Source organism: Mastacembelus armatus, chromosome 10 (genome assembly GCF_900324485.2).
Source record: "Mastacembelus armatus chromosome 10, fMasArm1.2, whole genome shotgun sequence".
In the NCBI taxonomy this organism is placed as follows: domain Eukaryota; kingdom Metazoa; phylum Chordata; class Actinopteri; order Synbranchiformes; family Mastacembelidae; genus Mastacembelus; species Mastacembelus armatus.
Window position 1 is genome coordinate 10,216,664 of NC_046642.1, and position 15,827 is coordinate 10,232,490.

The 15,827-nt window shown below is 39.0% G+C and overlaps 1 long non-coding RNA gene across 1 annotated transcript; it reads right to left on the minus strand.

Moving 5' to 3' along the window:
• Positions 1–1,245: 1,245 nt before the first annotated feature.
• LOC113144899 (uncharacterized) lies at positions 1,246–15,163 on the minus strand. Its single transcript, XR_003297194.1, has 3 exons — positions 15,038–15,163; positions 9,223–9,298; positions 1,246–1,400 (listed from the first exon to the last, which is right to left on the minus strand). It is a non-coding gene; the product is annotated as an uncharacterized LOC113144899 (long non-coding RNA).
• Positions 15,164–15,827: the final 664 nt, after the last annotated feature.

Below are 15,827 nucleotides of genomic sequence, written 5' to 3' on the forward strand. Positions count from 1 at the left end.
TGCTCCACATCACAAACTGTACGCCTTCATACATGGACACCAGGTGGAAAAGTCATTTTTATGTCTATTGAGCATCAGGTCAACTGAGCCTTCTAGTTAGTGAACAGACCAGATGTCATTTTGCTCTAGTGATCTATTTTGCAGCACTGCAGGGAAAACGCATATTTGCCATACTTCATTTCCCTGCACGAGTACCAGACTATAAAATGAATAACTTCTCATTTTAAAAACTGTTCTTCCTGAATGACATAAGTACAGATTTTTGCATCAGGCTGTCCAGATGACAAACAACAAGCCAATAAAACAATAAGATTCTCCTAACATGTTGATGTTTACCGTCTTAATTTAATAAATACAGCACTAAACAAATAAGAATAGAAAGCAGGTAAAATATGTTTCAGTTTTTTAAAACACTTCTCTGTGGATGAAATGTATAAACACAGGTGAATACATTACTGCTCCTGTAGCTTTCTGGGCTGTCTGGCCTGGGGAAAAGCAGCTTGGAGGATTCCAGATGAGTAAGTTCACCCTGGCTATGTGTGAACAAGCATACCTTAGATTTTCATGGAAATGACGCTGGGGCACTCAGCACAAGACAAGGCCTGTAATAGCTCCACATTGTACAAACAGAGTTCATCCCTTATATACCGTATGTTCACTCATGTGTAAGTTAGACTGGACAATGATGTGGTCCATTCTGGCCAATTATAATCCCAACATGGTGGGTCAGGGAATCAAAACTGTTAAGCTGACATGCTGTGAGGGCCTCGCAAAAGTTTCTCTAACAAACGGGGATTTGTTAACTGGATCACAGGTTTTCCCTGGTCTCTTTAATCTGATAATTGACTTCAGATCGAAACAATTCATCTGAGCCCTAAAACAGTAGAATGAACCTTTCATAACATTCCTGTAGCTCTTGACCTGTTTTCGGCCAGACCCTCTCGTCACTTAGGAACTGAATTCTTTTTAGAGTAATGTTCTTTAAAGAGCGGGACTGTGGACACAAAGAATGTTCCCTTTTTTCTGCCGAGCCTGTGTCTCAATGTTTTATGTCCCCCTTTTTTCTATCAGGATAAATTTATTGCTTTTTTTGCTGTGTCCCTTTTTATCAAAACCTTCCCATCCCATCTGTTTGTTCTCTGTGTTTCACCATTATCAGGTCAAAACAGATCAAAACACAGCTGATATTTTCCACATTCAGTTCACTTGACAAAGAGCCTTATCTGAGCCAGGAATTACCTTTCCAGAAGTGATATTTTCCTCCCTGATATATATCTCATCCTGCTGTTGAGCAGATACTGGTCCTGCCGTTGTTCCCTGGTTCTCCTGCAGGGCCTTGTGGGTACGTATTCAGCCCAACTTCCCCTCGGCATGATGTCATTTCAGTTTGGCTGCATGAGCTGTGGGAGGAAAAGAAAAGAAGGGGAAAACACAGTTAGCAAAAAGTGAACTAAGGAATGCAAACTGACAGAGTCCATCAGGAGAGAGGTGCAGTGTGTGTCTCCTCATATCTTAAATCAGTCTGGGCAGAATGGAATATAATGAAGTCTGCTGGAAGAAGTCCAAAATGATATTCTGCCACTGCAACCTCTGGCCTCCCAAAACACCCTTAAAACACCTCTTTGGCCTGGATATATGGAAAGGAAAAGTACATCTGACTGCTGAATCATGTCTACTTAGCTTTAGAAGTTACAGAGTCTCATGGTCAAAATAAATCCACTTATCACTATTAATGCACATCGAAGATTGTTGTCAGGTTATTCAAAATGTTTTCTGTACAATTCTTTTTACCACATATATGTAGTTTTAATAAGAAACCATCTGATTTTACATTATTTTTCAGTAAGTGACAGAGAAGAAAAAAGGGACAAAATGCCCGTAAACTGCCATATAATGTCTTATTATTTTAATCCGATACACCAGACTACAATCAAACCACATGATCCCTGAACTCTGTTTTTAGTCTGATCTTTTACCAATAACATTATTCTTGGTGTGTTAATCATGACCTTGAACAAACCTTGACAGTGAAAACCATGTGTCCAACAGGGAAATTAACAAAAACAAATAAAATTTATGTCTTCAGTTCTTCAAAAATACTTTCCACACAATCTCCCAGTACAATGAAGAGACCGGTGCCAAAATACTTGATAGGAACACAAGAACGACTGCGTGGGCTGAATTTTTGGGTAATGGTTGGTTAAATGATACCAGAAAAAAGATGTTACTTGGGGATTGCAAGAAATCTTGTGAGATGTGAGTTATTTGTGAGAGCTGAGCTAATACAGAGGTGTCTCTCCCTCTGTGATCAACAATGACAACTGAAGTGCTGGGATCTGGAGGGGAGACAGCCACACAGCTGTTATATGTTTTGGAAAATGCAAACATGTGAGTGTCAAGTAGTAAGACAGACATACTCACTCCAAAGCCTTCATCACATTAACATTGTTTGAATATCTACAGATCATCAAAAGAGGCTATGACAGAAACACAACACAGGAAACTGCAAAACATGTGACCACAGGAGTTGGATCAAATTTCCCAAAGCTGTTTGCTTTGAGGAGACGTAGACAAAAAGCATTCTGGTCATTTGTAAAGGAGTCTGTAAACAGACCCAAATATTTACAGCCTCAGAGCCAACATTCCTGCTGACACTTGCCTGTGTGAGTCACTCACTTGTGCACAGTTAGGTTTGTTAATGAGACACTACTAAACTGATACTTATCCCCTACCAGCATATCCTCATTTGACCCTGTCACCTTTCTGTCATCTGCCAATGAAAAGTTGGTTTAAACGTTCTCTCCTGCATAGAAAACTCCAAACATATTTGACCTATTTGTATCCAGGTCTGTCTGTGGGTTATTTAGAAACATACAGTACAGTATTTTATGACAACCTAACGTGGCACCTGTAATGATGTAACCCAAAACCTAGTTAATAATAGTTAAGTGTATCTTTTTATGACCAACTTCCATCTGTATGTGACCAGCTCTGCCTTTGCAAAGCAAACCATGAAGCTCTTTATTGCTAGATACAAAATGTACCAGATATTACCATTGTTACGCCCGGCCTAGGGGCTACCGGTGCGTAACACGATGTGGAGTTTTCCTTAGGGTCATAACAACCATATATATATATATATATATATATATATATATATATACATACCAGATATACCAGAATGTACAAAATGATTTTAAAAGAAGAAAATTATATTACTTTAACAGCCTGTAAATTTGCATGTTGATTATGATAATGTACTAACTTACAGTGTGGCCCAGTGTGTCCCGTCGAGAGGTACAAACAATGTAAAGTTCTTGGTGTTAGTTTCCAACTAAACTAAAATTTCTCTGAAGTCACTGTAGAATCATAAGCATAACTTCCAACAATTAGCCTACACATTTAGATATAAATTTTGTAATTCTATGTTCATTTAGTTTATAAATGTCAGCACATTCAGTGTATTGAAATATGTTCAGAGGAAGTAGTGTTCATACAGTTTAGAGTGGGTAATTATGCTAATCTGGCATTATTCATTCATTTGTTACAGGCATAACATTTCATAATCTGAGGTATGTTATGTTGTTTTTATGAAAAATAAAACCTTCAAGATTATATTTTTTATGAAGGAGCATTTATAACTTCTAGGTCTGACATGTCAACTGTAAACTAATCATATCTGGTCAGGTCGGTTCAGTTAGCTACACCCTGGTAGGTAATGGGGATACATTTGTAAAAACAACTAATGTTAGTGCTTACAAACTGGTACTATTCCTGACCTGTTAAAACATGCAACTATCTGTCCTCTGCTTAAAAAACAGGGAATGGATCCCACTGTTCTAGCAAATTTTAGGCCTATTTCCAATTTGTCATTCACTACAAAAATTCTGGAGAAAACAGTCTTTGAACAATTGCAAACCTTTTTAGCTGACAATATGATTTTTGAGGCTTTTCAGTCTGATTTCAGGAAATATCATTCCACTGAGACTACATTGTTGAAGGTTTTTAATGATATTCTATTAACCTGTTACTTTGGCAATTTCACTGTTCTTGTGCTTTTAGACCTTACTGTCGCATTTGATACTGTTGTTCATGTTGTCCTTATTGATCAATTGGAACATTGTGCAGGTATTACAGGCAGTGCACTGGAGTGGTTTTAATCCTATCTCACCAACAGAACTTTCTCAGTTAAGAGCGGAGATTCTACTTCTAGAAATGCTGTGTTATCCTGTGGGGTTCTCCAAGGATCCATTTAGGCTCCCATCCTCTTTTCATTATATATGCTTTCACTTGGTTCTATTTTTAGGAAATATGGGCTGTCATTCCATTGTTATGTTGATGATACCCAAGTCTGTCTGCCCATAAAACGGGATTTGACTGGATGCGCTCCTTGCCTGTTTGACAGACGTAAAGGCATGGTTCTTGCTATGTTTTCTGAACTTTAATGAGCAAAATCCAGAAATTATTGTTTTTAAACACTCAGTTTCTCTGACTGCCCTCAATCCAAACCTTGCTGGGTTATACTCATGTGTTAAGCAATACGTGAAAAATCTGGGTGTGGTTTTTGATGAACACCTGAAGTTTGATAGGCAGATAAACTCTGCCTAAAATCATCTTTTTTTCAGTAGCGGCTCTTGTCTAAAGCTAAGACTTTTCTTTCCTTTAAAAACTTGGAGAAAATGATTCATGCTTTTATTACTTCGAGTTCAGATTACTGTATTTCACTGTATACTGGGATTAGTCAAACAGCTTTATCCCGTTTGCAATTGGTGCAGAATAGACTTTTGACTGGGACTCATAAACGAGATCATATTACTCCGGTTCTACAGTCTTTACACTGGCTGCCTGTACATTACAGAGTTGATTTTAAAATTTTACTTCTTGCTTTTAAGTCCATCATACATCTCTGATTTATTGATTGAGCACAATGTAACCAGATCCCTCCAGTCCTCTAATCAGAGACTCTTGCTCATCCCTAGGATGAGGAGCAAGTGCAGGGATGATCACACCTTTGCTACTATTGTGCCAAATCTGTGGAATGATCTGCCAATTTTTATTAGAACAGCCTCATCTGTGGCTATTTTTAAATCTAAGTTAAAAACCTATTTGTTTGATAAGGCTTTTAATTCAGGCTGACACACTCTGATTTTTTTATCTTTCTTCTCTTTTCTTTTCTTAGTGTTATTGTTTTATTCCCTTTTGTGCTATTGTTTTTTTTTTTTGTATTTTATTGTAAAGCACATTGGTCAACTCTGGTTGTAGTAAATAGTGCTATATAAATAAAATTGCCATTGCCGTTGCCATAATGACCACATAAAGTACTTTGTGTTGTGGAACCTGTTTTAATTAAGTGATGTATAAAGCTCCACTTCGTAAACACTGGAACTATTCTAAGTTTGGACTTACTGATGATGCAACTGACACTTGGCTGAAAAATTGTCTCCCAGATTATGGCGAATTCAATTTATGTGTTTATTTGTATGTTTCTTATTTTATTTTGTCACTGTATTTAATCATCTCCAACATTTGTGGCACCGGTGGTTTTCATCAGCCCTGACAAACAAAGCTGTGAGGCTGCCAGGTCTCTCTTCTTATCTGCAGCTGCCAATTCTTGCAGTTACAGACAATATTCATTTAGTGACATTGGTCCCCAATGAAAAAAACAAAAAAAACTCCAAAAAACAACAACAGCAGTGTACATAATCACTGTCTGGCTCACTCAGCAATCATTTCCTATGTAATATACTAAACAGCTTTTTAGCGTGCTTTCAGGCACAGCCGATCATGCCAAAAATCTAAAGTTTCTCAAAGGGCTAACTTAATGGTGACTGTGTTGAGCTGTTATTGCATTCTCTGAGTGAAATTACAGCATTTTCTCTGCTCATCTCTCCCCCTAGATATCTACATGAGGGATTTTTTTATGATTCAGACTCTGCCAGATCCGTGTAAGTGAATAAGGATCAGAGCAAGCCAAAAGAGTGCACTGGTTTTCATGGTTAGGGAGGAAAAAAATCTAAAAGGAAGAGAATGTTGCTTTTCTTGCTGCATTCTTTCCTTCATCAGGAATTCACTGAGGTTTGGCCATGCACTTTTTACTGAAGTCTTTTCCTGCTTGCCTGCAAATAAAAAGGTTAACATTTCTTAACCATGTGCACTTTAAACAGAGAAGCTGCAGAATGGGCCTCAGAGCTGTTCAAGTATTTAGTGCAACTCTGTGTCCACAGTTTAATCTTTAAATACGGCATATCACACAGAAACAAAGCAAGCCCCAACTCCCACTGTTGCAACAGAGCCCAGAAAGCCACAGAGCTCATTTTCCTCATAATAATACTCTCTATGCATATCAACCACAAGCTTGAGCTCAGGGTATTAGCCCCATGACTGGTTGTCCTTTCAGCTGCGGACGGATTGATGAAGAAATGACGCTCATAATTGGATTCCAGCATGGCACACCTCTGCTCTGCGCTCAGATGGAGCTTATTGTTTTTGACCTGCGTGTAATCTATGGCTGACTGGGGTCTATACATTTTTCAGACAGGAGATGGCACAGAAATTTGAGGCACCGAAAAGACATCAGGGCTATGACAAAACATGGCGGTGACAGCTGTTTAATTGTAAATTTATCTACAGGTTATCCACAGGCAGATGAAGAAAAATCCCAAAGGACATGAGCGCCTATGAATCTGGGATGATCACAAAAGCTTAGCAAATATGTGTCTGTTTATGATAAGTGATAGAATCCAAAACACCCCATGCAAAGCCAAGAAAAACTTGGGGAAAAATTCATCTGACATCAGAGATACATTTGGAAGAGACTTAGAAGGAGATTTTCTGTACCAGCAGAACTAGTCTAAACAGTCCATAAACGCCTCAGTGCTCTGCACCTTTACTATTTCATACTTTTTTGACACATTCACTTTTGCTCTAGCTGTCCCCTCTTCATTTCACTTATTCAGTTAGAGGAAAATAATAATGATGAACTACCACTCGTGGTAATCATTTCAGATCCATTCCTCCCACAGCTTTTAACAAACACTAATCCAGTACATCTGACATCTGATTGTCCTGTTTATCCCTGAAGCATGCGAGGCAGCACCCAAACGTCTGGCAGCTCAGAGCAGAGAGTCAGACCAGCGACGACAGTCTGTTCAGAAAAAGAGAGATAGAGACAGAGGCACATGAGGTGGCCAAGCCTGATCTCACTACAGACAAGGCTGGGCTGCAGCTGTGCGTCCTCACATTCAACTCCCATCTAGATCCAGATTATTAACACCATTACTCAGCCGAGACCTGCTCCTACTAACACTTGGACATAACGTACACAACGATAAACACAATCACTCATCATCTTTCTATCTGTTCACAATTCATATACAGCTGTATTCACTGCATGAATATTCCGTCATGTGACAACAATTAAAGGTACACTGTGGAGGTTTTTGCCACTGGTGGCACGGTAAACCCAACGTTTTAAGGAAAAGACACCCTGATTGTTTCATTTTTGAGTTTTACCACCACATCCACAAGGAAGTGAATTTATGCCACAAGAATGGGGTTGATGTTATACACATTTTTACCGAGGGCAGCGGTGTATGACCACCAGTGGTATGTAATGTAATGTACCATAACAGGTATAAAAGTACCAATGAAAATGGAAAAAGAAATAGACCGCACGTTATAGTTGGGTGATAAATCAATAGTATCAATAGCATATCATATTGTGTTTTATTTTAGAAATTTCAATGTAAACAAATTTAAATTAAAAAAATTAGTTGATGCTTTTTGACTCTTTCATGCAGCTTGTGGTCTTCTCATAAAATATGACTGAAAACTGTGAGTTAATTTTGTCAAAATTGCTTTGACTATTTTGTGTAATTTTACATAATTTGACCATTTTGTGATGCATATTTCAATTGGAAAAACATTATTATTATTATTGTGATATTGGTGAACTATATCATGAAACTGCAGCCCAGAGCTAGTGTACAACTACACAGGTTTATAAAAAGTTCAAAAGAAGGTTTTGAAAATGTTAAATAAGGGGGGAAACCCATTTAACATGTCTATAAGACCTGAAAAGTAATGAAAAACCTGCTGAAAATCTTGGTTTTGCAGATCTCAGGTGGTTTGACCTGCCAACATGCTGCAGCGATGTAGAGGTGTACTGTAGGGTACACTGTGACATCACTGTTAATGATGCACTAGATCTTTGAATATTTTAAGTTTAATTCAGTCAGTTTATATTCTCTCTTTTGTGTTGCCTGTGAGTGTCAGGGTAATGTTCTGGCTCCCTGTTAGCTCCTGTGCTGCCTGCAGTGTTTGTCACTGTTTGGTGTCATGCAGGGGCCATGTAGCCGGAAGGTGTTGTTGAATTATGAGCCTAAGACTTGGCAGAGTGTTGAACGACTGTCAGCTTAAAAAGTGCCAGTTCACCAACTCCACCGCAGGACCAAAGGAACTCCATTCAATCGCCAAGTCCCAGATGCCCTCTAGTCACCCACAACAAACACCTCAAGGACACCAGAAAACCACAGAGGTTTTAACCCGCTGCCATTGGCTGCCTAATATTTTTTTTCCACTTTGCATAAAAAACTTGAACGGTTATTGCCTTTGACATTTGGAAAAAAAAAATTAAGAATGTGTGTTCTTTTCTGAAACCCTATTTCACAGTCAGTTTTCACATTGGACAGGTGCCTATTACAGCTCCCAGTGTAATAAAGAGCTCCACTGGAGCAGTCTGAGAGATAAATGCCATACTGAAGGCCGTGTCACATCTTCCCTTTGGCTACAAACCATTAAAACTCAAATTGGAAACCTGCTTTAACTTTTAAATAACTCCACTGACAGAAAGATGACAATCTGTTTTAACAATCATCAGGTTTTCATGTAATTCTTCCACCAAAAATACAACTTCTGGAGTGATGCACATCTTCTTTCTTCATTCTATTGTAAATAAATTGTAAGTTAGACCAAACAAAATTTGGTGGTAGTATAAAGAAGTATTTAAATGATTAATTAGAAAACCTTCGGCTGGTTAACTAATCCGACCCTACTTTAAAATGCAGTGTCCTTAGATTACATTTGCACTGGGTACTGTGCAGGAGACAGTCTGCAGCCTGTTTCTCATCTAAATCATATCTGTCTCTTCCTGCATATAAAACCAAAATATGGAAACAGTGAGTGAGTTAAGGATCCACAGTGTGAACCTGGACTCCACCTGACCTCTCCATGTTGCTGCTCTCAGCACCGGAGGATCTGTATCACTGAGCAGGACTGAAAGTATCAGGCAAGAATTGACCTATAAAAAAGAAAGAAAAATAAAAACAACTTAACGCAACTCTATGTCAAAGTGTGGTTAATTACAACTGGCTGTTATCTTTAACACGGAGAAAATGCCGGGAAGCATAAAATACTTCCTCTTGTCACCAGAGGATCATGAATAACAGTAAAGCTATAGCAATAAATGAGTCACAAACAAGCTAAAGGCCCGTGGACGCAGCAGAGGAGGAGGAGGTGGTGGAGTTAATTTCATGCAGTCTCTGGTTACTGAGCTGTCTTGTTTCTTTTAAAGAGTCGCCCGGACACCATGTGACAGACAGATGCAGTGTTAAGTCATGACTCACTCAGACTCTGTTTAGCACTGCAGTGACCAAGCATGATAAAGGTTTAAAGTTCAGAACAGAGCTTAGAAGACCGAATTTGACACCCTACAGTGTATTTTCTGGAATAACACTTTCTCAGCTTTCTCCCTCACGGTTGTGTTGCAGTACTCTCTTTGTGAAGCCTGCACAAAGAGATGTAGGATTTATTCCACCCTCAACTTTTTTCATCCCCTAAGCTGAGGTTTTCTCACTCTGCTGTCTTTCTCTTGCTTTGGCTGTAACACCGGGAAACTCCAAAACACATCCAACAATGCCGCTCAAGTCAAGCAGGGAAAAAAGTTCATATTCAGTGTTGCCTCTGCAGCCTGAGAGACTCCGAGCTCTCCATTTGATATTCTCACTGAGTTATAAACAGTATCAGATTCAACAGGGTCAGAATGTGGAGAGACACAAATGCTGCAACTGTGCTTACAGAGGGTGAATAGGACAGATCCCTGACAACCTGGGTGTGAACACATTAGTCAGCTTCCAAACACAGTAATTGTGGTTTCTCTGCTTATCTAGACATGAAGGTTGCTGCAGCAGTATGTTCATGTGCAACATATTTGCTGCGGCAGACATGGCAGACGGTGTGTGGGAGCGAGGCCAGGTATCTTAATCCCAATCACCCTTGGGATTCCCCACCAAGAGATCCCATTAGTGAGGATAAAAGCTGTAATGTAGTCCGGAGAGGCTCGATGGACTTGTGGTGTGCAACCCCCACAGGCCAGCAATGACCTCCATCTGATCCCTCACTAACTGGAATTACAGCTCCGGCTCCAACCGGCAGTGTAAAAGACCGATGAACTGTAAAGCATTTTGATGTCTTAATGAACAACATACACACAGCAACAAGCCCCATAAAGGTGCCTATAAATTTGAAAAGAGCAGCAGTATTTGCAGATACCGTAGAAACCGCTCCAAGCACTTGGGGGCTTTGAGTGTGGAGGAGGAGGGGGATTTAACACTCAGAAACACTTTAAAACCTAATGTGGTGTTTGGATAAAATAGAAAAACCTGCATGATGCCACTGTGATATAAACTAGCAGTCTGTGTTAATAGCACTTCTGTGTGCCTTCCTTTGGTCTGAGTGTGAAAAAACTGAGACAAAGGAATCTGAAGACAGAAAACGTCTTCCTTCTTCTCAGACGTACAGCGCAGCACAGAGCCCTGGGTCAGCACCTGGTGTCACTGAGCAATAATCACACACAACGTGAACACGTGAAATAATTCACTGACTACATCAGGAGATCAGGACATGCATTCTCTTTAATGATGATGTCTGGAGAGCGATCAGAGCGGGTGTCGGAGCATGAAAATGAAGAAATCGGAGACACCTGAACATAAATCGCAACCTTCATCCTGGACATGAACAGGGATGAAACGAAAAAGAAATGATCACGTTGAATGAAACAGAGCCAGTTCATCATCGTGTTTTATGATTGCCAAAATATAAATGACTATAGCTGTTACATATGTTTTCTGAGCAGCAGGAAAACACTGATTGCAATGCAATGGTTGCTATAACAAGCAGATATCAGATCTAAGTTGTTATACCATCACAGGTACATAAACAAACAGGCCTGTAATCACCAGGAAGAATAATGAGCGAGGCTGAATTACACTGGACAGCATTCACTGCACTTTGGACTCGGTCCTGTGTGTAATTACTTTAGTATGTTTCCCTTCAAAGTTTATTTTTTGGTTTTCATTTTAAGTGAAACTAAAGGAAGAAGGTTTGGTCAGGAGCCAGTACCCTCAAGTGACCACTTGTTCTACATAAACAATGACGACACAGTTTCCTGAGCAGAGAAGAGAAAAACATCAAAGTAACAGATCTGTGATGTTAATGTGCCATCTGTGAGCTGTGTGTATAGAAAACGCCTAAACAGATTCTTTCTGTTCTACACTCACAGCCTATAACAATTTTGTTATTTTGTAATTCACTCGTAGGCACGCATCACCTTTAACCTTTGGCATCATGTTGAGCTTGGCTTGGATAATTATTTTGGTAATTATCCAGGTCATAGCCCCAAATTACTGTGCTATTATTCATGGTATTAATGAAATACTTTACTTCAGTGGGGAAAATATGGAGATAGCAAACACTCAAGGTTAGAGATTAGGAGGCAACAACTGTAAAAAAGATGTATATTGCTAAAATGACTGCTACATATTACACTTCAACTCATTTTTATTTGCTCAGTACCTATTTAGAAAAATACATGTAGTCCCTAAAAAAAAAAAAATCAAAGATTATAAATCACAGTAAAATTATTACTTAGTAGTACCAAGGCAGAAAAATAGGAGAAATGGACAGAACTAATCCTGCAACAACATCACTTATGGCATATTTGATTATAAAATCTTAAATCACACACACACAAAAAATTCTCCTATCTCCTACACTTTGTAAAAGTGTAATAAATGCCTGGAATATCTCACTTGAACTTTATCTAAGTGAAAAAGCAAAGGAGAACAGGAAGGTAAATAAAAGCTGAGAATGTGTTTAACACCTGCTTTTGATCAACTAACAGAAAACTGTTGTTTTCTTCACTAATTTTTACAGCCAATATAAATTTACTACAATTGAGCCTTACTTTTATGTTTGTGATAGCACATACTCTTAACTTTACCAAACATTTGAGACCCAGTTCCTTAGGATTGTGCTATGGGGATTAGCATGAAATGAAGGATCAAAAAAAGAAAGCACAAAGTGAAAAATAAAGATGTTTTCAAACAGTGAAATGTGCATATAGTGAAAAAATGCAACGTGCAGGGCAAAGAGGATGTACAGAGGTCAGAGTTCACCAGCCTGGTGACCAGAAGGAGATTTGTCTGAGTGTCATTTCTGGTTACAGACATGTTTGCAGACCAGAAACTGGTAGTCTGTTGGTGGTCAGGTAGTATAAATAATTCATACTTCACGTCAACTATGTAAACATGCAGAAGTTGTAATGTTTGCTCATTTCTTGTTCACAGAAAGCTTTAGAAGACTGAAGCCAGTAAAGTCATTATGTTTTCCACAGTGCTCCACAGTAACACTGAGAAATATCTGAGTATTTATCTGTTCTTTGAGCTCTGAAGGTTTCTTTCCATCCCTGCTCTCTCCTGAGCACAGGGCTGATATTGTTGTCTAAGCCGTGGCTCTTTTACAGTGGCACATTACAGGGAGCTGGGGACCATATGGTAAAATAAATGGTCCCATAAAAACAGGTTAACCGACCCCACCCTCGGTCCTACACACTTCAGTTAGAGCTTGGTTATGGAAATGTTAAAGCTATAACAACTGCTCTGTACACCTGGTCACAACCTTTCTGGTTATGAGCTCAGCATCTGGAAACAAAGAGCCATATAAAACAGAGTCATTTTCCCAATTAGGAGCAGAAAGGATGTCTGGAGATGAAGAGAGACAGCAGAAGCTTCTGGAGTCAGCATGAAAGCTGCTCATTTGCTAACAGCCTGTTGGGTTAATTCAACCCCTGCATGAGTGTGTATGTTTTCACACTGGCCTGCTGAACTCTTTCACGTCGGACAAACAGACCCAGAGGAATGAACACATAAATGTACATATGTGAATCCACGACTGTCACACACACAAACTTTTTTTTTTTTTTTTTTTTTTACAACCTGGAGCTGCTCTATAATAATATTTTGAATTATAAGCATTAGGTCTGCACATTTATGAAGAGTCTCTTTTTTTGGGTCCCTGTCCCTGAGTTATACTTTGTTAAACTAACAAATTAGGAAGTTTGAGTTATTATCCTAATACATGGATATCATGCCTGCAAGTAAGACGCTACACAAAGATGAAAATGAATGGACAAAAAGTTTAAAATAAACCAAAGTGATTTAAATAACAAGAGCCTTCAGTATGTATTTGCTTTGTGTGTGTTCACAGCTGGTTTTAATATAGGAGAAACTGTCAAATAAGAAAATGGTCAGCAGCAGTGAGGGGAACAAAGGATTTAGAGAGCAAATACAACCTTAGCAGAAGATAACACACAATAGATCAGAACGCCCTGCTGATTTAGGCATTCAGTTATTTTCTGTAATCAATCTATTCCAGACTCTGAACAGTATGCACTTAAACAAAAGCAGAAAAGCTGCAAAGATACCAACAAATAGGATTTTTCAACCATATAGCAGGGCTGAGCTGAGAAATGTTAATTCTGAGCATGTTTAATTACATTTGTTTTACTGTTGTGTTCTTAAACTGGTTTCCATTCATCTGTGTACACTATGAAAATCAAGTTGTAGTTGTGCAATTGACCAAACATCAGGTCTGCATTAAAAAAAAATCACGTCACACTTTGGGAAATATGCAAGGGCTAGATGAGAATATTGATATCACTCACGTGTCTGTGTTGAATATGAACTTATAACCAGCAGGCAGTTTGCTAAGCTTAGCATGATGACTGGATGTAAAGGGGAAAAGCTCAGACTGGCTCTTGTTTAAAAGCAACAAAACCTGCCGCCTGTCTAAAGCTCAGTAATTAAAAGAAGATGTTTTATCTTGTTGATGTGAGCCAGGAAAGTTATTATTGTTGTATTGAAATCAAAGAAACTTATTTTCCATTTATTTTTTCAGTTTTTATTGTTGTTAAACTTTAAAGTTGATTATTTTATTTTACTTTATGGCCTATTAATAAGTTTTGTCAGCCCTATTTCTTTGTTCAAAACACAGAGATTTATTTTACTATCACAGAAAAAGAGCAGAAAAGCAATTTTTAAATGTATTTTTTTGTCCATTTGCTATTTGATTTAACAACTAATCATTGCAGACAGTTCTGATGTCAGGTGAAAGTAATTAGGAGTAAATAGGTAAAAGCATGCAAAATGACTGGTATGATCTTTTGAAGGTTATTGGAGAGCCTGACTGAATTGAAACAATGGGTTGTTAAGGTGCGTTCATGTCGAAATCACTGCACATGTTGCTTCAGTATCCCAACCACAGTGATTAAACAGTGTGGATTTAACCACCGCTTCTCTTACCCAGAGTTGTTTTGTTAAAAGATGCATTTGTATCCTGGTTTAGTAGTTTTCATCTTAAGAAATCCTGTTGATGTGCATGCATGTCAGGACGAAGAGAGGGCAGGCAGCTTAAAGTGCAGACCGCCCTCCTGGGACAGTTTGGATCACAGCCCAGTGCAGCACACCCAAGGAACTGGCTACACGCGTGCTCTGAGTCATGTTGACCGCAGACAGCAATTCATCCTGCGGCCACCGCTGCAGCAGCAGCAGCAGCAGCAGCAGCATTGCAGCATTGCAGTATTGCAGTATTGCAGCAGCATTGCAGCAGCATTGCAGCATTGCAGCAGCAGCAGCAGCAGCAGCAGCAGCAGCAGCAGCTCTGTATGTGGGGGACTTAAGTAGCAGATAGTTCAACAGATTACCTCCCAGGACTCTCATTTAAGCAGTGCTGATCACCTCTGTGGTCAGCTGGATGCTTCTGTTTAGACTTCATTTCCATTTAACTTCTATCAAAATCCACTGCTGGAACAGAGCAGTTCAGAAAAAACAAACACAAAATGTGAAGAGACACAAAATAAAGAAGGTTAAACACAATAGCATGTTTGAGAAAGATGTGAACTACACTGCCAGTAACAACTGGAAACCTGGACCTCTTGCAGTTACACATCAGGAGCAGATTCCTGAAGACAGGAAAAAAAGCTGCTGAAAATCAGCACAGAGTTAAAACAACAGACAGACCATTTCAGCTGATCTCAGTGATGCTGGGGATCTGTGTACAAATGTATTTTGTTTACCTTTAGCTTCCATAGCTTGTGCTGTTTAACCCAACAGGTTAATACCTACAGACATGGTGGCACAGTTTGAAACAGTAGGTCATAAAAGACTCACTTATAGTGCTACATCACTTCTATCAGTGTATGAGGAACAGCCAAAATACAGGTACAGTAACTTCTATGTACTTATAACCTGTGATAACCCTTCCAGAGGAACACTGCCACCTAGAGGTAAATAAATAAAACATATAGTTTGATGTGAGAAATAAAATTCTTAAGATACATGTGTACAAGTTTTAGCGACTACTTACTGATACTTGACCATTAGGGAGGTGACCCCCCTTTTCCCTCAGTATAAGACCACCTGCTATCATGTGACTGAAATTCTACTTTTAGTGATAAATGAATTCATGCCAACTGAGCAACATCAAACCACTGA